Source organism: Mustela nivalis (assembly GCF_964662115.1).
Source record: "Mustela nivalis genome assembly, chromosome: 2".
NCBI lineage: Eukaryota > Metazoa > Chordata > Mammalia > Carnivora > Mustelidae > Mustela > Mustela nivalis.
This window is the reverse complement of record NC_139021.1, coordinates 111,364,952-111,387,336: the sequence shown is the minus strand read 5'-3', so window position 1 is coordinate 111,387,336 and position 22,385 is coordinate 111,364,952. Positions and strand designations below refer to the sequence as shown.

Genomic DNA, 22,385 nt, shown 5'->3' with positions numbered 1-22,385 from the left:
ACGGTATTTGGGTATCTCAAGGTGAGAGCTGAGAATGCTCCTGGGATCTAGTAGCTAGAAAAAGGAGGAGGACCACGGTGAGAAATGCTGAGGACCACCTCATGGGACAAAAGATTATCCTGCCTCAAATGCCGATAATGCCCGGCTCAGAAACAATGGTAATGGATGAGAATCTAATAATGGATTCAGAAAACCTAAATAACTTCCCCGAATCTAGAGCCATAAATCAAACTGATCTCTGTCTGGCCCTAAAGCTTATGCCCTGTTCACTCTCTTCAACAGAACATTAAAATATTATGTATAATTTGATTTACTCTCTGAATTATCATATTTTATATGTAGCATCTCAAATATAATTTATTTAGAGAATAGTTAACTAATTTCCTGATTGAATGTTCTTTTAATACATTTAACGGAGATAGCATGTATCATAGTATTTGCCAGATTTTCAGAAGGATGCTGAAACTTAATGAAAGAAACCATCAGAGCTGTATTAGATTAAGAGGGCTGCGTATTCTGGAACATGCTGCTTCTCCACTGTCGACCAGGAGGGGAAAGGACTCCTATAGGGAAGGAGAAGGATGGGGGAGGGGGAGGCGAAGGCCAGGTGAAGAGGTTAGGAGAGAAAACAAAACAAAACAAAAAATCCTTGGATTTTTTATTTCATTCGGCTTATGTCCTGAGCTCTGGGCTGTCACTAGCAACATTTGCTTCCCTGGAACTTTGCTTTTAAAAACGTTCATGAACGTTCTAAAGGGCTGCCCAAACTTAAATAAAATTCTCTGCTTTCTCCATATATAAAGGCATCTTTTAATGTGCTCATTTCCAAAATATATGTCATGTATTTTTTGTAGCAGTCTTAGGTTGTGCTGGGCAAAGACTTTGTCATTCTTGGTTAAAAGAGCTTCGGCCTCATCAGATCACACATAGGGCCATGCACTTGGACATCCTCGTCATCTGCAGATCTTAGCCATCCTTTCCTAACAGAAAGGCCACACACACACACACACACACACACACACACACACACATATGTAGCCACCCAGAAAAATGTAGTTTTAGCCTCACTCCATGCCTACCATGGAGACTCCCATCCTGAATTGGGAAAAAGGAGGAAGAAAAAAAAAAAACCAACAAAAAAAAACCCCTGTATCTATTGGTTTCTATAGTTTTTCCTCCCTCTTTTCACAACTTGAGATATATTTAAATTCCCAGTGTAAATGACTTTCTGGGCACCAGAGAGAACAGAGAATCTCAAATTTTAGTGGTGAGAATATCTGGGGAGCTTGTAGAAAATGCAGATTTCCAAGCCCTGCACTAGAGACTTGAATTTGGTAGCTCTTGGGGGGTGTAATAGGCTTTGTCGACAAGCTCCTCAGGGGACGGAGGGGGGCTCATGAACCAAACTTGGATGATGGTTCATTCGGCACTTGGTAGGCCCGTGATAAACAGTTGGTAAATGGATCCGAAGGCTCTCCTGGCACGTCTGTTGGTATCAGGAGGCTGTTACTTTTAACCACATGGGCTTACGATCCTAGAGGGCTCTAGGATTCTAGCCCCTCAGCTTTGTCCCCATTTTCAGTGACTTTGAAAGTTGGCTGCTTTTTACAGTCTCCTGCACAGGCCCTCTCCATTCCCACTGCTTCAGGCCATCTTGTCCCACGATGTGTTGGCAGGGTCCCCAGGCTCCAGAATCTTCCCTCCAGCTTATCTTTAAAACCACTCCCACGTGCGTTATCCTCATCCCCGTGCTTCTGTGCATTGAACCTCTTCATGGTTCCTCTTCATGGTTTGGGCGAAGCTACTTTTCCACTTGACCTCTCGCTCCTCTCCTTCCCTTTAATGCTACTGGTTTGCACTCTTGTCCCTAAGTGTGGGTTGTGCATTTCCACCTCTCTGTCTTGGCTCATGCATCTCCCCGGGGGCAGAAAAGGGTTAACTCAGCAGGCCTGTGTCGTTCAGACCCCACACTTGCCAAAGAAATGTGTCTTTAGGACTAGCCCTTGGCCAGCTCCCAAGAGATAACCTCTGAGCCCCTGAAATATTCTTCTTCATAAGAGTGTCTTTGTGTAACCGAAGTCCTGGGGTCATGCTGTGTATATGCTGTGTATACGTGTGTGTATGCTGTCACATTTCTCTTTGTATGCGTGTGGTATATACTGTGCCCAGCAGTCTTGCTTTTTGGAGTTTAGTCTTTAAAAATCACACAAGGGTAAACTGTGTGTTGCGGTCTTGTTTGTTGAATCAGAAATCGGAAATAACTCAGCTATCCACTGATGACAATATTAATGGAGTAAGAATTCCATAGGAGAAATAGTGATAGAACTCCAATTACTGAGCCCATTCTGTTTCAGCACTGTGCTAAGGGTTTTACTTACAGTATTTCACTTTCATTTATAGCAAATCCTCTGTCAGTTAACCCCACTTAGACAAACACTGAGACACCTAGCGGTGAAATGAGGTCACGTGGCCAAGATAGGTATGACTGTACCCGTCAGTTCACAGGAGGGTAGTAAAGAGTGATTATGACAGAGTCATAGAGCCCTGTGTGCTGGCACGGAAGGATGCTTATGGCACATTATTAAGCCTAAAGAGGAAAAATCATGAAATCATTTGCATGTTACCATCTTGTAAGCCATACATATATGTCTATGCATATTGTGTAAAAGCTATGTTCAACATATATATTAAGAGTAATTTTTAGCTGTAAAAATATCTAGTAAATGAAACAAAGCACAAAGAAGTAAGTCATGGTCCATGGCCTGATCCATTATTTCCTTAGAGCAGCATTTCTTTTCTGGGTCCTAAGACCAGATCATACCAGCAGACCTCAGAGACCTTGGTGCTAGCAGGCTTTTTCAAAGAAGAGAAGAAAAAGAAAAGTACTGTTGTTGAACTAAATTTAACAAACACGTGTCACATCCTCTCCTTGTTCTGGATTTCTGTGATATTGTGATTGTCTAACTCTTACACAAGTTGACCGTCCCTCCCTGGGCAGCCCGCGGGATGGAAGGTGACTGTTGCTCCCCACCTCATGGCAGGAACCTGGGCGCTAGCCACAACTGTTTTTTCATCTCTTCATCCAAAAACAAATCAAGAGTTCCAGTTTATTGTCCCAGTATTTGTACCTTCGAGTACCACCTGAGCCCACGTGCCCAGGCAGTGACTATGGAGAGGGGCATAAGAAACCCTGATCGGTTGACCTTGGTCATAAGTTGGACACTGTGGCCAGGGTACTGAGCTCTGTGATGGCCCAGATGGCATGAATCACCAATATCTGAGTTGGGAAAATTAGTTGCACCTTGGAAAAGAGAGGAGGGAAAAGATGGCAAAATGGAAGATGTCTTTATATGTGGCCTTATTCTCTTCCTGTACTCTGGTTGGAGCTCCTTCCTGTTTCATACAAACATGTGTTACGTGTTCACACCATATATTCCTTCTCATATTATACTTTTTAAGTTAATATATATTATGACCATTTATTTCCCATTGATACTATTCTTCAGAAACATGAACTTTTAGAGCTGCTTCATGTTCCATTTTATGAATGAAGTAGATCTATTTGTTTTTCAAATTTTATTTTAAAGTCTAGTATAGTTAACGTACAGTGTAGTGTTAGTTCCGAGGGTACAATATAAGGATTCAGTGCTTCCATATGTCAGCTGGGGCCCATCACAAGTGCACTCTTTAATCCCCATATCCTATTCCCCCATCCCCCACCCACCTCCCCTCTGGTGACCATCAGTGTGTTCTCTGTAGTTAAGAGCCCATTTCTTGGTTTACCTTTCTCTCTCTCTCTCTCTCTCTCTCTTTTTACTTTGCTCATTTGTTTTGTTTCTTAAATTCCACAAATAAATGAAATTATGTGGTCTTTGTCTTTCTCTGACCGACTTACTTCACCTAGCATTATACCCTCTGGATCCATCCATGTTGTTGCAAATGGCAAGATTTAGCTCTTTTTTATGACTGAGTAATATTCCATTCCATATACCACATCTTCTTTATGTCTTCATCTAGTGATGGACACGGGGATCATTTCCATAATTTGGCTATTGTAAACAATGTTGCAATAAACTTAAGAGTGCATATACCCTTTTGAATTAGTAATTTTGTATTTTTTAGGTAAATACCCAGTAGTGCAATTACTGGATCATGAGGTAGTTTTTTTTTTTTTTAACTTTTTAAAAAAATATTTTATTTATTTGAGAGAGAGAAAGTATGTGTGTGCATAAGCAGGGGCAGGGGCCGAGGGAGAGGGAGAAGCAGACTCCCTGCTGAACAGGGAGCTCTACTCAGGGCTCCATCCCAGGACCTCAAGATCATGACCTGAGTCAAAGGCAGACGCTTAACTGACTCAGCTGCCTAGGCATCCCTATTTTTAACTTTTTGAGGAGCCTCCATACTGTTTTCCACAGTGGGTGCCCAGTTTACATTCCCACCAACAGTGCACAATGGTTCCCCTTTCTCTACATTCTCGCCAACACTCATGTATTGGGTTTTTTATTTCAGCCGTTCTGACAGGGGTGAGGTGCTATCTCATGGTAGTTTTGATTTGCATTTCCCTGATGATCAGTGATGTTGAGCATTCTTTCATGTGTCTTTTGGCCATCTGGATGTTTGGAGAAGTGGCTGTTTATGTATTTTATCAATTTTTAACTGGATTATTTTTGAGAGTGATGAGTTGTGTAAGTTCTTTATATATTTTGGATAATAACCCTTTATCCGATAGGTGATTTGCAAATATCTTCTTCCATTCAGTAGGTTGCCTTTTCATTTCATTGATCATTTCTTTTGCTGTGCAACTTTTTATTTTGAAGTAATGCCAATAGTTTATTCTTGCTTATTTGAATGAACTATACTCTATGAGTAGAGTATATTCCTCTATTGTTAGGCATTTAGCTTGTCCCTAATTTTGATCTTTTTTTTTAAAGATTTTATTTATTTATTTGACAGAGAGAGATCACAAGTAGGCAGAGAGGCAGGCAGAGAGAGGGAGAGAGAGAGAGAGAGGAAAGCAGGCTCTCTGCTGAGCAGAGAGCCCGATGCGGGACTCGATCCCAGGACGCTGAGATCATGACCTGAGCCGAAGACAGTGGCTTAACCCACTGAGCCAGCCAGGCACCCCCTAATATTGATCTTATAAAGCTCTGGTTTGGGGCGCCTGGGTGGCTCAGTGGGTTAAAGCCTCTGCCTTCGGCTCAGGTCATGATCCCAGGGTCCTGGGATCGAGCCCCGCATCAGGCTCTCTGCTTAACAGGGAGCCTGCTTCCTCCTCTCTCTCTCTCTCTCTGCCTGCCTGCCTGCCTGCTTGTGATCTCTCTGTCAAATAAATAAATAAAATCTTAAAAAAAAAAAACAAAAACAGAACTCTGGTTTATACATTTAGCATCAAGAATTCTTCTTGGTTCTCAACATTCAGCATCACAAAGAACACACATGACACATTCTACTCAAAGTTGTGTAGAACGGGAACAGAACTTGCTGGAAGGGCAAAAATGGGTACTCCTTGCAGTGGTCCACAGAAGTTCATGTGCAAAGAGATGAAATGCACATCGAGTTAAGCACAGGAACTGTCCTGGTTTAGAAGCTTTATGCCTTCCCAGGGAACCATAACTCTGACAACAGTTTCACTGGGACAAGTTTCAGGGTCCTTATAAAGGACATGTCCAGTTATAAGAGCACATGCTCAGAGAAGCTCAGAGCTATGGTTCCTATCTGTTATTTATAGTTCCCATAGCCTAGATGCCACTCAGCACAGCCCAAGGTCAGGTTTACTATAAGTCATGTTGACTAGTTGTCAACATACTTGATGCGCCCTTTCATCAGGTTACCAGGTAAATGAAGGTCAAATTCTCATGCGGAAATAGGGAAAAGCTTTATAAACCCTTTACCCACAAACATTTTAAACATAAATCACTGTCCAAATATATGCTTATTTTCTTTAAAAAACAAAACAAAACTTAAAAATGGGAATATTGAGTCCAAGAGAATTAACAATTTAAAAATCCCTAATGCATACAGAGAAATTATTGGCCAGAAAGGTAGCCCGGATTAAAATGCTGCTGGTGGTACACCTATCAGGGTTGTACCTCCACCTGACTTTCCGGCATCACTTCTTTCACTTTCTACCTGAATGCCACTTTCCCTCTGGCCCCATGAGCCTCTTGACCATTTCGCTCATTTCATCTTCTTTCACATCTCTTGCTTAGCCTTGTCCTCTAACTGGAATGTTCTATCATTTCTCTGCCTGGTCCTACCTGATTCCCCCTTAAGGGTATTCTAGAAATGTCATCTCTCAAAATGATCTCCAGACACTGCTTCCCCTCGACTTTTTCCTAAGTAGCATTCTTGACTCACCTCTGTCCTTCCCAAAGCTTTTTGTTCTGAAGGCTACTTTAATGCTTCTCGGGTTATCTTATTGCCTTATTGTTCATACTAGAATATGAACTCCTTATAGTTAGAATCTACATTTGTAATCCTCTAGCTCAGAGCACTTTGAATAGCCTATAATGGTCTTGTAAAAATGTTTGTTGAAGAGCATGGATTAGTTTAACAATCAAGATTTATTGAACAGTTCTTCTAGGGCAGGCACTCTTAAAAGTACTCCATCCCCGGCATCTAGAACTGTCCCTGCACATAACAGATGGCCCGTGAACAAGCAGCACTGGTTTAATGAGTGACTGAATGCAGACAGAGCACTGAATTAAGACAAGTTCCCCATTCTCATGAAGAATGCATTTTAAAGAGGGGAGAGAGAGAATAAACCAACAAATAAGAAAACCAAGAAACAGGATGGAATAAGTGTTATGGAAGGAATTAAAAGGAAGATGATGTTATAAAATTCTGGGTGGCTACGCTAGCTTGTAGCCAAGGAGGGTTTTGCTGCCCAAGTGACAAGCTGGGTTATTTATGCCAAGAAGTCGCTGGCCGTGCAAAGATGTGGAGAAGAGCGTCCAGGGGGAAGTAGAGCCTAGGGCTAGGACTTTTGATGGAAAGAGCCTAGCATGCTTCAGGTGATGACAAGAAACACACTGAGGTGTGCCAAAACAGAAAAACAGAGATGATTTTCAAAATATTTAATGGCTGCTCCATTATGAACATGGATGAATCATCACTCATTTCAACCGCTGTCTCCCTCCCCCTCCCGTCGTCCCACTTTCCAACTCTGCATGTGTCCTGGATCCAGAGCCCAGAAAGCTTTAGGGACACCCATCTCATCAGTACCATCCTTTTGTTCTCCTCCAACTCTGATCAGGTGAAGGAATACTCCCTATCTGTATTTATTGCATGGAACATTGGGCAGATCATATTTTCGGTGGGTATACTGGAACTCCTCTAAGACTGAGTCTGAGACTATCAGCAGGTTGTTTGCAATAGCTGTAGTGTAGGGCCCTGATTCCCAAACTTTAATGCCCTGGGGAAATCCCCCAATTGTCCTGCTAAAATACCGGTTCTAATAGGGCATGGCCTGAGATTCTGCCTTTCCAGATGATACGGGCACTACTGGTCCATGGTCCCCACTTTTTGTAGAAGGGACAGAGCTCTGATTCTGAGTCTTGGCCCCCTGTTAAAATCCACAAGGGAACTTTTCAATCTCTTGGCCACCCCCAGGCTGTTGGATCTAAATCTCTAGCATTAGAACTCAGGCACATCTATTTTTTTAAATCCCCCCTGGTAATTCTGCTCTTTGGTCCTGGTGTCACCCAGTCCCCTTGGTCACAGGCTAACTCCTTTAATCATCAATGAGGCAGCAGGTGCACTTTCAGAAAACAGACCTCCTAGGAATGAAAACCTTACCCTGTCAAAGTCCAAAGAGAAGTCTAAAGATAATTAAGGTTTCAGGTTTTTAAACTTTGTTTTTAGTAAGAGTGTGTTTGTGTTTCTTCCCTTAAGAACAAGCAGGACTTCGTTCTTGGTCTTTGGCTGTCCTAATTTAAAACCTCTGTTATTGATACTGGCCTCTCTTAAAAGAACTTTTCTTTTTCTGAAACCTTTTAGACAAACTAGGGCTATAAAGTGGATAAAAAAAAAAAAGAGAGGGACCTGGACACTGGCTTTTGCTGTATAGCCCAGTGGAATGAATTAATGGAGTCTGAGGTTTGGGGTAAATATGGTCACACCAGGTTGGCGTTCTCTCCGAACTGATGAAAAAAATTACACCCTTCTGGAGCCCACTGTAATTAATTCTCGGATAGCATTTCCATTATAAATCCCTGTTTTAAGAGGTTTGTTACTCAGCTGTAAAATTTTGCTCTAGGCTACAGCTTGGACATAGACAGTTTCAGCTTGAAAGAAGCTTTAAAAATAAAAGGTTTTTTTTTTTTTCTTTTTCATTGAGCAAGTGAATTGTGGTTTTTAAAAGGAATGAAATACCCACAATTCTCAGACATTCTTTGCATCTTTCTCTATTTTTTCTCCAAGTGGTCTTGATTCCCAACAAATGAAGCCTAGTTATTCACATATTTTAAACCAATTGTTTAAACTACCAAATGTTAGAGGTTTGAATTAAGGAAATGCATTTTGAGGGTCACGACTCAATAAAAAGGACGGAAAATGCTCTTTCCCATTTTTCAGATGTGCAGAGCTAGGGTGGAGCAGAACTCTGTTCTTTGAAGATCCTCAAGTTCATTTTTCAAAGGGGAGTTCCACAAGAAGACAGCTGCATTGAACAACAGGAAGCACATTTCCTATGTGAACGCTTTCACCGACAGTTTCTCCAAGGCTTTCTAAAACGTCTCTCTGTCCTACTGCATGTTAAAATCAACAGTGGTCAATTTCAGGATTAGAAAAAAAATCTTGATTTCTGTGTCTTGGTGTCCAGGACTTCTTCTGAGGTTAGGGACTGGCACCTTTCTCTGGCTTATGTCGCTTGCCCAATGGCGTACTGAGCAGGGCAGTCTTGGATTTCTCACAGGACCTCACCTGTAGCCTCATTGGCCTTCTATCTGCTCACAGTGAGTTCCTTTTCCCCACCTCTTTCCTCTCCCTCTGACAGAGGATGCCACAGCTATCGCATCTACCTCCTGCCCGGTTGTGGTGTAACAGAAACGCAGTTGCACACACCGGGGCCCAGAGTAGCTCTGCCCTAAGACCTGGAGTCTGTACAACCTTAGTAGGGGTCAGTCTTGGTCAGCCCAAGGCCCCACAGGACTTCATGCATCCAGACGGACCTTACATAGTGTGATGGTGGCAAGTTACCCTTTATAAATGTATGCTGTTAGCGTGAAAATTACTGTTTCCTCTATGGGGTGCTCAGTCAGTTAAGCGTCCAACTCTTTTAAAGACTTTTTTTTTTTTTAATTTGACAGACAGTTTAAAAGTAGACGGAGAAGGAGGCAGAGAGAGGAGAAGCAGGCTCCCTACTGAGCAGAGAGCCAGATGCAGGGCTCGATCCCAGGACCCTGGGATCATAACCCGAGCCGAAGGAAGAGGCTTTAACCCACTGAGCCACCCAGGTGCCCTAAGCGTCCAATTCTTGATTTCGGCTCAAGGTGGTGAGATCGTGAGATCGAGAGCCAGGTCAGGCTCTGTGCTGAGCCCGCTTAAGATTCTCTCTCTCTCCCTCTCCCCGTCCCCTCCTCCCCCACCTGCCCCACTTGCAAGCTCACTCTCCCTCTCTCTCAAAAAATAATAAATAATAAATAAAAGTAGCATTTCCTTTGCAAGAGGAGATAATATAAAATAATGGCCCATAAAGATTCCATTCTATTAATTGGAAGAAAGAACAAAGGTAGGCATTGACTTCAAAAGCATACTTCGAGTTCTTTGTCAATGGTGCTAGGGAATTCAAGGTGTTCTGGCTGTTACCCTCAATCTGATTGGCCGTCTCCATTCTAACTGAAACAGTGACACCTCACATTTTTGTCCAGACATCACCTCTAGGGAATGCCGCCTGACCATGGCCCATCCCCACTCTCCTCCCCTACCCCAGACAGTCTGGATCAAGGCTTCCTCCCTCCGGCTTCCTTCTTCTCTGTCCTCCCGCTGTACCCTCCCTTACCTGAAATATAACTCCTCAGAATGTCTGCTCTGTCTGCTCTCCACCAGCCAGGTTGTGAGCTCTTCGGGGTCAGAGACTATATCTTATTCATTGTCAGAATCCTAGGCCATGGAGCCTTGCCCCAGTACAGGGCTCGATGAATATTTGTTGTATAAATCAGTAATAAAACGAATAAACCAACAATGTGGGAACATAGAGACTTGTGTCTAACCAACTCTTGAAGTCGTTTGCCAGTTTCTGATACTATTTTCTGGTTTTATCCATGTTTTGGGGGGAAAAAAAGAGTCTGGTTTGGATTGACGAGGCTCATTCCTAGCAGTGGCAGTAGAAATGAGAGTAGTAACAGCGAACATTTCCAGAGTGTTCAGTCACGAGGCACTCTTCAAAGTGCTTTTTTTTTTTTTTTAAGATTTTATTTATTTATTTGACAGAGATCACAAGTAGGCAGAGAGGCAGGCAGAGAGAGAGAGGGGGAAGGAGGCTCCCCATTGAGCAGAGAGCCCAAAGTGGGGCTTGATCCCAGGACCCCGAGATCGTGACCTGAGCCAAAGGCAGAGGCCTTAACTCACGGAGCCACCCAGGTGCCCCCAAAATGCTTTCTTTACAGAAGCCATTGGCCATAGTTGACGGATGAGGAGACCGAGCTATAGCCCCCATCACTACTGCTGGTGGTTTAAACCCAGCGATTTCCACCTGAACCACCTTTAGTCACTGAGGCCTGTGCATGAGATAAGCCCACTCGGCCGCCTTCCCTGTGTCGTGGTTGACTCTTTTCGCATCAGCGGAACCGTGGCTCTTCTGCATTTAGCTTGGCAACCACCACACCCCCATGCAAAGTCCGTTTCTCTGATCTTCATTTCCTTGTAACGTGCACATGTTTTCCTTTCAGCCCCTAGCTGTTAGTGTTTTATGACTCGGGGAGCTCGAGGAGGCAGCTGTATTGTTAATGTAAGTCATTACCAAGACGTTTCTGCTCTTTTCCACAACCTCATAATTTGTTAAAAGTTCTGGTTTGGGTTTTCCTCACGTCTTATTGCTGACAGTTTTAGCAGTGTATGCCAGCATTAACGGCTGTCTCCAGGGTACCAACTGAGACAGGAAGGTTTCTGTAATTGTCTGAGATCACTTGCCACTTTATATAGTACAACTTGCTCATGTAGGTTCACTCTGCTTCCCAGCGAATCTTCTGGCCCCAGTGGGCTATAAAATCATCTGATGCCGCTATAACTTTAAAGACAACAAAATATTAGCTCGGAGACGCCTGGGTGGCTCAGTGGGTTAAGCTGCTGCCTTCAGCTCAGGTCATGATCTCAGGGTCCTGAGATCGAGTCCCGCATCGGGCACTGTGCTCGGCAGGGAGTCTGCTTCCTCCTCTCTCTCTCTCTGCCTGCCTCTCTGCCTACTTGTGATCTCTCTCTGTCAAGTAAATAAATAAAATCTTTAAAAAAAATATTAGCTTGGAATCGTTTGCTTTGGTTAACTCACGTTTTAAGGCTGCCTCTGTATGCTGAGAAGGGGGAAAACAATAAGCCGGGATTCTTTTGTGAAATGAAAAAAAAAAAATGGATATTTTTCTCATCCTCACTTCTTTTCCTTGCTGATGATAGCAGTTTTCAGTGCTATTCTTATAAGCTTTCTACTAGTTCTTTCCCATTTGAAGCATGGATATTAAAAAAATTTTTTTGCAAACAGTGGATCATGGCCAGTTTCAAAAGCTGCTCTGACCCAGGTTTTGCTTGAGCTGATAGCAGTTTAAAAATGAGCACCAGTCCAAGGCCACACAGTTTTTTGGGGCCCAAACCGAGGCTGGACTCTGGCCCCCAGACACACAATTCAGTGTTTTTTTTTCCCCCCCATTGTTCCACACCCTCACAGTTTATTGGATTGACATAATGGTCCATACTGTGTCTTTGCGAGAAAAGTTAAAGAAAGAATTCACTTGCTAAAAGCAAATTATTTTGAGAGCTCCAAGTCCTCCTAGATTTAAGTTCCCAAAGAGTAACACACGCACAACCACAAGTGGCTTGCTAGGAGCCTAGCAGAAAAGCGACGTAAAACCCATCTTTCATTTTCTAGCCAAACACTAGCCTGACCTAAAGCTAAGCTAAAACAAAACAAAAGTGCATGTGACATATCTGAGCGCCCTGTGGGAGTTACTATAGACAGAACTGAAGAAGGGATAGTCATCATTCAACTCCCGGCAGGAGGCTTTCTGCAGCCTAGCACGTAGGGAGGTAAAACTCCTATAAATATCAGCTGATACAGACTGTCTTTAAAGTGAAATTTGAGCAATCACATTTTCAGAGACTGAGAATATTCTGCAAATAGTAATAAAGACCCCGAAACAAGGAAGTAATGGATTCCCAAGCAGGCAGAGTAGGTTAAGGACCTATGTCAGACTCAGAAGGAGGTCAGCAGAGGCTGGGAGAAGAAAAATCTAGATCAAGCCAGAACAGAAACAGATCCCCAAGCCACACTGGGCAACAGCTCTGTGTAGCCCCTCAGGGAGGAAGGGATGGTGGCTGTCATCAAAATTCTACCCCTGGTTATATAATGATTGTCTTAATATAGAATAAAATATGTGTGGTTCTTTTCTCAATGGCATCTCCGTCACCCTTGTTGGATTCCTTTATTATTTCCACGAGGTCCTCAGTTAGGAGGCCCCTCTAGGAATAGAGATACCCACCCACCTGCCGTTTGGAGTCATTTCTGGGGAGGAAAGTGGCTTATCCTTGTCAAAAGGGGCTTCAACCAGCTTCCTTTCTAGCTGGGTCTGCGACATGTTCTCCTGGCCTAGGAGACTTTCCCCAGCCAAGCTTCTCTTTCCTTTGTTCACTCACTCATTCATTTGTTCATCCCTTCAAGAAACATTTATTGAGCACTTACTATGTTGCAGGCACCGTGTTGGCTTCTGGATATAGAGCAACAGCAAAATGAACACAGCCCCCGCCTTATTGTTCTTACAGCTCAGCTCTGCACGGGAAGACAGACAAGAAACAGGTAAGCCGATAAATGTACAATTCCATCTGTAGAAAAGGGTCCTGAATGTGGGGGGAGAAAAGAGGAAAATCATGATGTTCTCCAATGGGGAAGAACAAGAGACATTCCACTGAGGAAGATCATCTAGGAACCTCTGCCTGGGGAGATGGTAATTAAATCATTTTGGTCTGTATGCACCTTGTCTCGTCAATATATCATAAACACCCCAGAGACAGGGATTTCTGCATTTGGCAAAGTTAACACACACAAATAGGTGCTCATTAAATTCACTGATAAGGCGGCTGCCTCTTTGTCTTCCAGAAAGGGTCGGTCTAACTCTGGGTTTTGACCTCGTCTTCTGCTCATCTATTAGGTCCCCAGGGCCTTATGGATGGTGTATGTCTTTGCGGTTCCCAGCAGGCTAGAGGACGCTGAGGAATGATCTTGGGAAAGGCTACCTTCCACATGCTGGCCTTGGCTGTTGACGCAGGCATCCTGGGAGGGTTTGCGGGATTACCTCCTGTCTGGGCAGTTGTCTGTAGCTTCAGTGTTGCTCTGTCCACTCTCTTAAAAAAAAAAAAAAAAAGGCACCACAGTCAGAGTCATTATTAAAAGGGAAAAATCAAACAGTAATAACACTCCAGAGACACCAGAAGTATTATGAAAAGGAAGTGATTAAGTGGAAAATACTGAGCTTTGGAAACAAAACGGCAGGCATCCGGGATGGGATACGAGGGACAGTGGGGAGGTCTTTTGCCACTGAGTCAAGTCCCCAGCATTTGCTCTGTGATTTGAAACTTTCCATGGTCTTACATTTCATCAGCTGCTTTGAGTTACATTTAAAGAAACACATTTTTAGTGAGAAATTTTTGACTGAGAACGGGGAGCAGAAGTAATGCTTTGGAATAATTACTTCCTTTGTTGACAGCTTTTTTTTTTTTTCCACAGCTCCCACTTGCAATTAAATACAACAGTAATTAAAATCTCTAAATTCACTCAGAATGACTGTCCCATCGGTCACATCCAGAAAGCCTTCAAATGTCATTGTGAAAAGAATGTCTTCTCAGAGATGCCGGGTGCTAAGACAGAGGGTTTGCATTTTTCTAATTTGTAGTCAGAAATTGATAATATGCAGGAAATGTTTCACTGATTTGAAAATCATTGCCGTGAATTAAAGATCCAAGGCTAGAGACCATAGGATAGCTTAAACTCTCTTAGGAAAAAAAAAAGGGGGGGGGGGGAGACCGGGTTGGTTTTGTTGTTTTTTGGTTTTGGGAGGCGGGATTGTTTGGGGTTTTTTTGTTTTTGTTTTTGTTTAACATTTTCATATAAATTACAAGCACATCCAAGGATTTAGTGACATACATGTTAGCGACATAGACCATTCCCCCAGTGCAGACATGAAACATTCGGTCTAATTTACCCATGATCTCGGTGTGTCTTTCTGAGCCTACCCCTAACTGAGACAGAGTATGTTTACATCTGTTGGTAAACCTGTCAGTTGAGTCTCTGCAGGTTTTTAAAGTGATTCAAGAAGGGCCTCTCCTCCCCCATCATCTTCACTCCAGTCCTTACAAAGCCAAGCCCTTCCCCAGGGCCTCTGATACATCCCTCTCCTATTCCTGTAACTCTGATGCCCACTTTGCCCGCCCACAGAGCACGGCAGGATTGAGCCTCAGTTTACCTTCTTGTCCTTAGTTCTCCATCTAGATAGCATGCTGACCCTCCCCGCACCCTCCGCCGTGCTTCTTTCTCCACAGGGAATGCCTTTCTTCTTGGGCATGCCCCTCTAATTTCTCTCCACCCTTGAGCCCCAATCTGAGAAGAGCTGCTCCATGAAATGGGTCCTAAGGTCAGCAAGCGGGGTGCGGGGGGAGCCTCTGTGGGAATCCTAGGGCATACGGAAAGTTCTCCATGCTGACTCAAATCACATTCAGGCCTCTTTTCTCCTCGGAGCCACAATCGGAAATCTTCTCCTGATATGCCCATCCCCTACAATTAATTCTCACCTTTTTAAAAAATTAATTAATTTATTTTCAGCATAACAGTATTCATTATTTTTGCACCACACCCAGTGCTCCATGCAATCTGTGCCCTCTATAATACCCACAACTTGATACCCCAACCTCCCACCCCCCGCCCCTTCAAAACCCCCAGATTGTTTTTCAGAGTCCATAGTCTCTCAGTGTTCACCTCCCCTTCCAATTTACCCCAACTCCCTTCTCCTGTCTATCTCCCCATGTCCTCCATGCTATTTGTTATGCTCCACAAATAAGTGAAATTGACTCTCTTTGTCAATTGTCAATCTCTCAAGTGATAATTGACTCTCTCTGCTTGACTTATTTCACTCAGCATAATCTCTTCGAGCCCTTCAACAGATGAATGGATAAGAAAAATGTGGTCCATATACACAGTGGAGTATTATGCCTCCATCAGAAAGGATGAATACCCAACTTTTGTAGCAACATGGACAGGACTCAAAGAGATTATGCTGAGTGAAATAATTCTCACCTTTTGTTCTTTTGCTCTTTTGTTTCCAAGGAATGGGACTGAGAATCGGGGGACTGTCCTGGCCAGTTTGGGGGGTACAAGTAGGACGGAAGGAGACTGGCTCCCCAGCACTGTTGGTAGATAATCATTCGCAACTTGAGAACATTCAATGAGCCCTCCTTGTGGGGATAGAAGATCTCCAACCTCGTGGACATGAGTGTGAAGAGCGAGCTCTCAGTCCTGCTGGTGACCTTCAAATCCGCAGGCTCCAGACATTCCCAGCCATGCTTTGTCCCTGTGGGATTCCCGTGAGGTGGGAGAATTAGGAAAAACAGGATGAGGGGAAAGACAGAGTTTCGCGGTTCCACTGCCTACAAAAGGAGGTTCTCTTATGCTCAGGGTCTAGGGCTGGGTCTTCTGGCTGCGAGAACACGCAAGCTAACATACACAGGTCAGTTGTTTGAGAATCCATAGGACTGTCACAGAAATCCAAGAACAAGAAGGAAAAGCACACCTGGGTGCCTCCCGAGAACCACAGCCTGGAAACTTCTAGAACCTAGGCCATTATTTTCTTAGACTCACCCACATTACTCAGCACACCTGTTCCTTCCTTCTTGTCCTCCGCTATCTGTCCTGTTCCCTCACAGTTTTTCCTCCCTCATGATGTTCACCTGCCCTTGGCTTTTTAAGTCCTCTCTTGCTTCTCACCTGATCCCTTTGCCCTCCTCTCTTGGTCTCACTTGACCTGGGATCTTCATGTCCATTTCCTGACTGGCTGGGCCTCTCAGCCCCCATTCTACCTTGCTGAAAGAGTAGTGTGATCTACCTGAAAACCCTGTGCATGGTCCCTGAGCAGCCTAATCAAGGCTCCCACCTGGCCTGTTCTGTGTTAGTGCGAGGGAGCGGTCTTCGTAGCAATCAGTCACGTGGTAGGTGTGAACACTCACGAGGAGAAGTTTTTCCTTCTAGCCAGGCAGGGATTAGAGCCCACCAGGAGCTCCAGGGTCCAATGCGAAAGATGCTGGAGGGGGTGAGGGTGGCAGAGCTCCCAGTTCTCCCCTCACCACATCTGTTTGGGGTAGCGAGCACACTGGGAAGCCTCTTCCACAGTTTGATAACCTAGCCTACTGGGCTCCTCACTAGGACCTTAAAATGTTTTAAGCTATTGCCTTACTTTACAGTTAAATATTAAGACAGGATTTAGGATCACACACTCATGGAAAGATGGCTCAACTTCCATGACTGCTGAATTCTTTCTTTAAAAAAAAGGAGAGTCTCCCTCCCATATAACTCATTGGCGTCTACTCTGTGGGAAAGGTCCAGGAAATAATTGTGAACACCTGAGATAATTGGCCGCCTTTGCCAACTACCGCTCATAAGAGAAGGATTTGCCCATCGCTGTTGGAACTCCTGAGGCTTAGTCCTAAGTTTTAGGATTAAAGGCAGTTGTCAGATATGAACTAGTGCAGAATCAAAGCCCCTACTCAGAAAAGGGGGAGAAGGCAAGAAGCAACAGTAGAAGGTCCTCGTTACCTCGGCCCCTGCCTCCCTTCCGGGCATGTTGAGCTGATGAGGAGAAAACATGCCATGTCTACACCTGGTTATGTGGTTGGTGAAGAGCCAGAGAGATAGCTTCTATCCTGTTCCCCAAGTGGCTCTGTCTTGTTCCATGGCTGCAACAGGGCCCTGAGGTCCTGGCCTGGAAGCTGCCTGATCAGACTCCTGTTCTCTGTGGGGCGGTCTTCTGCTCTCAGAGGGTAATGAAAACTTGTTGTGACTGGGAAAAAAACACTAGAAACTAGAAAATCAGACCACAATCTATCCATCTTGCCCTCCTCATGGGCGGGGGATGTCCTGTCACTTGTCACTCAGGGTCTTGTTTTCATCCTACTCTGCAGTGACAGTTGGACACAAAGCAAGAAGACCAGGGTAACAGATGACCTCTCTCCATTAGGAAATGTATTTATTTGATTAAGTTAAATGGGGAGAAACTCACTTCTGCATGAAGGTCAAAAGGAATTGGATAAAAATACGACATCAACACTTTTTTTTTAAATTGTTCAGTAACCTAGAAAGAGAGGGAACAAAGAGATAGAACCCAAACAAGATAAAGAATGCCTACGTACAGCCAGCAGCTAATATGATATACATGGTGAAAAAAATGAGTCCCACTAACACCAAAAATAAGATAAAGATGTCCTCTCTTACCATGTCTAATGCAATCTGGAATTTGTAGTCAATGAAAAAAGACAACGAAAAGAAAAGCGAGAGGGAGCTTTGGGGAAGGAGCTAAAATTGTGGTCTGTATCTAATATCGCTATTGACCTAAAAATAAAACAAAGCAATTAATAAAAATGATCAGTCCAAAAAAGAGACTGGAATAGGACAGAAAGATCTAAAATAGACATATTTTTTTTTCGTTAAGTACAGCAGGAGTGGTATTGGAATTGGATCAAGGTGATAGACCGAACGCAGATGACTGCCAGATTTTTAGGACAACAGGGATAAACCCACCAAGCACAAGAAACTAGGAGAAAGAAACATACACCAGAGAAAAACTCTATGAAGAGTAAAAGAGAACGCAAGACCCTCCACACAGATTGGAGAAATACGAAGACTGGGAGGGGGGCCTTGGCTCCATCAATACGTGATTATACGTGATTAATAGTTCACAAGCAGTGTTAACATTTCCTTGGCCATTTTGTATATTCCTGTGTAAATGTACATACATATACATGAATATTTATGTATTCTATTATTGGGTTATTGGAGTCACGCTCCTACTAAGGTTTAGAGTTTGCAGTCAGGGAAGCTGAGGGGAGACCTTCAAGGTCACCAGGGATAAGGACTGGGTAATATCCATGGGGTTTGGCAAAGAAAGAGTTAAGCTGGTAGGCTTGTGTGGAACAGCTCTGGAGGGCTCGCTGGAGAAGAGTCCTGGCTCCCAACATGGGAGATGAGGGAGAACAGAGAGCGCTGTAGCTAGAGGAGGGGCTGCGTGGCACGAGCGACTTGACTTGTAAGCTGGGAAAAGCTTGAATGTGTTATGTAGACGGCGCCCATGCGTGTCAACATCTGAAAGAACGAGGAGAGTCACTAAGAGCTCAGTGGTCGGGGACAAGTCAAGGCAGAGCCAGAAAGTTCTTTGAACATGCCGAAGCAAATGGGGAAGGAGTCCTGGAGGGAATTGCCTTAGACACCACCAAAATGACTTCAGCAACACGTTCTCCTGCCTTCTCACTAACAAGAAACAGTGGCATACACAGCACTTAGTAACTTCCACGAGCGATGGCAGGAGATGACCTCCAGCTCTTGGATCCGTCTTAGGATCCCTCCTGCTTAAGCCTGGGGCTTCCTTCCAAACCACAGAAAAGACAACCGGAAGTGGTGGGACCATCCTCAAATCTGAAAACCATCATGGCCCTAGCTGAGACCTCCATTTTCTTCACACCAACTGTGTACACTTAGGGTAGCTAAGCTATGGGAATCGATCCAAACACACAATGACTCAACATAATAAATGTTTATTTCTGACTCGCATAACAGTCCAGGTTGTGATTCTGGAGAGTAGGGAGGCCTGTGTTCATGGCAGCACCAGGATCTTTCAGACTTGGTTTCCAAGGTCTCAACTCAGTTGGCCGGTAGGAAGAAAAGCATAAAGCCTAGCACAGGAGAGGTCTCAAAGGCCCTTGCCAGGATGCAGCACAACTCCCTTCTGCACACATGGCATAGACTGGCATAAGGGCACATGGCCACACCTAGCAGCAAGAAAGACAGAGAACTGTTATCTAGCTGTGTATCCCGGCAGAAGACGTACATTTGGGAAAACAGCTGGTGTTCTCCGCTAAACATCTTTTCTTTGCCTCCCCCCTTCACTCTGCTGCCAGAGTGGTCCAACATGGAACTTGAGTAACATCTGGTGAGTGCGTGAGTGGGCGAGAGAATGGCATCTGTAATTCTCCTCAAAGCTCCCCAACGTCTCCTCATCAGCTACAAGGCAAAGACTGTAACTTCCTGTCATTGCCTCAAGGCCCTTCCTGCTCTGCCCCTGATTTCCTTCTTAGCTTCATTTCACACTTTCCCTCTGCTCACATGAGCCTTCGGCCAGACTGCGCCATTTGCCATCGCCTAACTTTGCCATGTTCTCTCATATGCGATGTCTTTACCCACTTCTCATCTCACTTTTCCACCCACAGAACGCCCACATGTCCCTCAAGCCTCAGTTCAAGAGTCGCTTCCTCTTGGAAGCCCTCACAAATGCCCAACTTCCACGTCCACCCAGGCAGAGGTAGAGGTGGGCTCCCCCTTCAGCCCCTTGGCATCTGGACTGACCTCCAGTCCACAGCTGCCAGGTGATCTCGTGATTCCGTGCTGGGATACGTGTCTCTCCCCCAGGAACAAAGCTGGCTCACAGGGAAAGCAGTGGCTGTTCTATATACTCTCTTCCTGTCAGCAATGGGGCAGAAACCAGTCAGCCATCTTTAGCTTTCTCCGTTTCAGATTCCACTAGCAGCCAAAAATAAGCATCAGCGTACAGAGAAAATATCAGAGAAGTAAATAAGAAGTTCCCTGCTCCTGTTGGGTAAAGAGCACCACTGGCATCCAATGGGGCTTGCCTCATCTTCCTTCATCATTTGCACTGAAATCACCAAATCCTATCCATTCCACGTTCTTGATGTCGCTGGGTCCCCCTCCTCTCTGTGTGCTCTACCCTGGCAAGTCCTGCCCTTCCCCCTCACTCTCTCCTTCTCCTAACTGACCTCCCTCTCCTCAGGCTCCCCCTTCCACCATATTTGCACAGGTACGGATCCAGGAGGGGACTTCTAGGGGCACTCTCTCCATCCTATCTGGGGCCAGCTCCTCTCCCTAAGAGCTAGGAGGTCCCAAACTCTTCCCAGCTTCATCCCCTGCACACCTGCCCTCCACCGATGCTCGAACCCCAAGTTGCTGTTTATCATTCCTTGACTCTAATAGAAACGTTGAGCCCTCCAAGTCTGGCCCTCTCTTTGGAAGCACCCTTCTGCCCCAGTCCCCACCCTGCCCTTTCCTACCACAGAACTCTTCATTAGGAACTGACACAGAAAAGATCTTCTTCAGAAGCCATCGCAGCACACAGAGGTCCACACAGAGCTATTGAGCTCTAACCTCAGTTAAGCCATGTAGAGAAAAAGGGGAGCCCTGCCCCTAGAGGTATGGGTGGCTCCCACATGTGGGTGATCCCAGGAAACTTTTCAAGACGGCCAAGAAAGAAGCGTCTTGCGGAGGGGCCTTGACAGAAACAGGCAGGAAATTCTCCCAAACTGACCCTGACCCCTGGCCTTCTTCACTCAAAATCAACCAGTATTCCATTAAAAAGTTGCAGCCACAGAATAGGGCATTCTTTCCTTGTGATTCACATTACCCAGAAGTCTCTGGTTTCCCGTAATTTGTGTTAAGTAGTAGCTTTCAAAGATGATAATATTTGCCAACAATCCCTGGGGCACCACTTTACATTTTCCTAAAACAAAAAGGGGATTATTTTGTCCGTATTTCTCCTTTCTACAGGCTTTGGCCCTATAGTCACTCTTGCCCCCTCTGGCATTAAGTAGCAATGCTGTCCCATTAAATTATGAGAATCATGCTTTGTCCTGAAACATCAGTTGTCAATTAAGGTTGACAAACAAGCTTCCTGACATTCTCAGGAACATCTTGCCCAGCATGTGGTTACTCATTTCTCACTCCTTTTGTGAAACACTGGTCCCGGACAAGCAGGCAGAAATAAACACAGGAACGTTTGGGGTTTTTACCAGCTTCCCAGCCCCACCTTCTCGATTCTCCGCGCCTGCATTGCCCTCCCCAGTAATGGGCTTGGACGATCGGGAGAAGAAAAATGAGGCTGGGATCATTGTTAATCGAATAAAATCGAATAATTCTCTGTGGACGGTTTGTTATTTTTATCCTATGGCTTTTCCCAGCCTCCCTCGTAATGCAGGAGGGAGGGGTTTGGATACCTAGCATCCAAAGTAAGTAACCTTATTCCCATTTTATAGATGAGAAAACTGAGCATCAGAGACGTCTCAGTAATCAGGTTATTAGTCTGAGGTAACCTAGTAACCTAGTAACCTCAGTAATCAGGTTACTAGGTCTAAGGGGCAGACCCTGCCCTCACATTCAAGAAAGTCTAATGCTACAGAGATCTTTTACTATGCTGCCCTGTCTCTTACCACTCCCAGAGGACGGAAGTCTTCTTCACTTCCCCAAACCAGCAGCAGCATCACATAGTCCTTCCAAGGTTATGTTTATTTTAATATCCATATTCCTTTGAGATTATTTCTGTTTCTGTTCTTTACCTTGTGGGATGCTGTGCTTGGGAAAACCTGCCTGCGATGGGCGCCGGCACCCTTGGCAGCCTTTTCCATATAGAACGTTTTGGCTTGGATTTCTCTCAATTCTTACACTTTAGTAAAGCTTCCCAAGCCCCACCGAAGGTTTTGTTGTCTGTACGCACGTCTCCTCTGTCTTCCTGGCTACCCCTCTCTTAGGACGGACCATCTCTTTACTAATAAATTTCATGTGAGTATCAGCTGGCTAGCTTCCCCCCTTTGCTTTTTTAATTATCCAAGTAATACAACTTCACTGTAGAAAGGATAGAAATTTCATATAAGTAAAAGGAAAATGTTTAATAATTAGAAATCTCACCCCCCAGATGGGTCTGAGGGAGGACACGAGTTGTGATGAGCACTGGGTGCAGTAGGTAAGGGATGAACAACTCAATTCTACTCCTGAAACCAGCACTGCACTGTATGTTAACTAACTAGAATTTAAATAAAAATAATTTTAAAAACTGGAATGCCCCCCAAAAAAGAAATCCCACCACCCAGAGAAAATACTTTTCCTACTGCTATCTCCATCTTGCATTATTTTTACCCAGAAAAAT

The 22,385-nt window shown here is 44.5% G+C and overlaps 2 long non-coding RNA genes across 8 annotated transcripts in view; one reads left to right on the top strand and one right to left on the bottom strand.

The window, feature by feature from the left end:
• LOC309859875 overlaps positions 1-19,629 on the top strand; it is a 599,272-nt gene extending 579,643 nt beyond the window's left edge. For 6 of the 7 annotated variants that reach the window (XR_014309004.1, XR_014309005.1, XR_014309006.1 and 3 more), the window contains 2 exons: positions 12,897-13,000; positions 13,928-14,185. This is a non-coding gene — a long non-coding RNA (uncharacterized lncRNA). Of the gene's footprint in view, positions 1-12,896; positions 13,001-13,927; positions 14,186-17,899 lie in introns of those variants that run through there. The other variant, XR_014309003.1, reaches the window with a different exon arrangement.
• On the bottom strand, positions 18,978-21,369 carry LOC309859876. The gene is made up of 3 exons (XR_014309010.1): positions 20,521-21,369; positions 19,802-19,975; positions 18,978-19,227 (listed from the first exon to the last, which is right to left on the bottom strand). It is a non-coding gene; the product is annotated as an uncharacterized lncRNA (long non-coding RNA).
• Between the last annotated feature and the right edge of the window lie 1,016 nt (positions 21,370-22,385).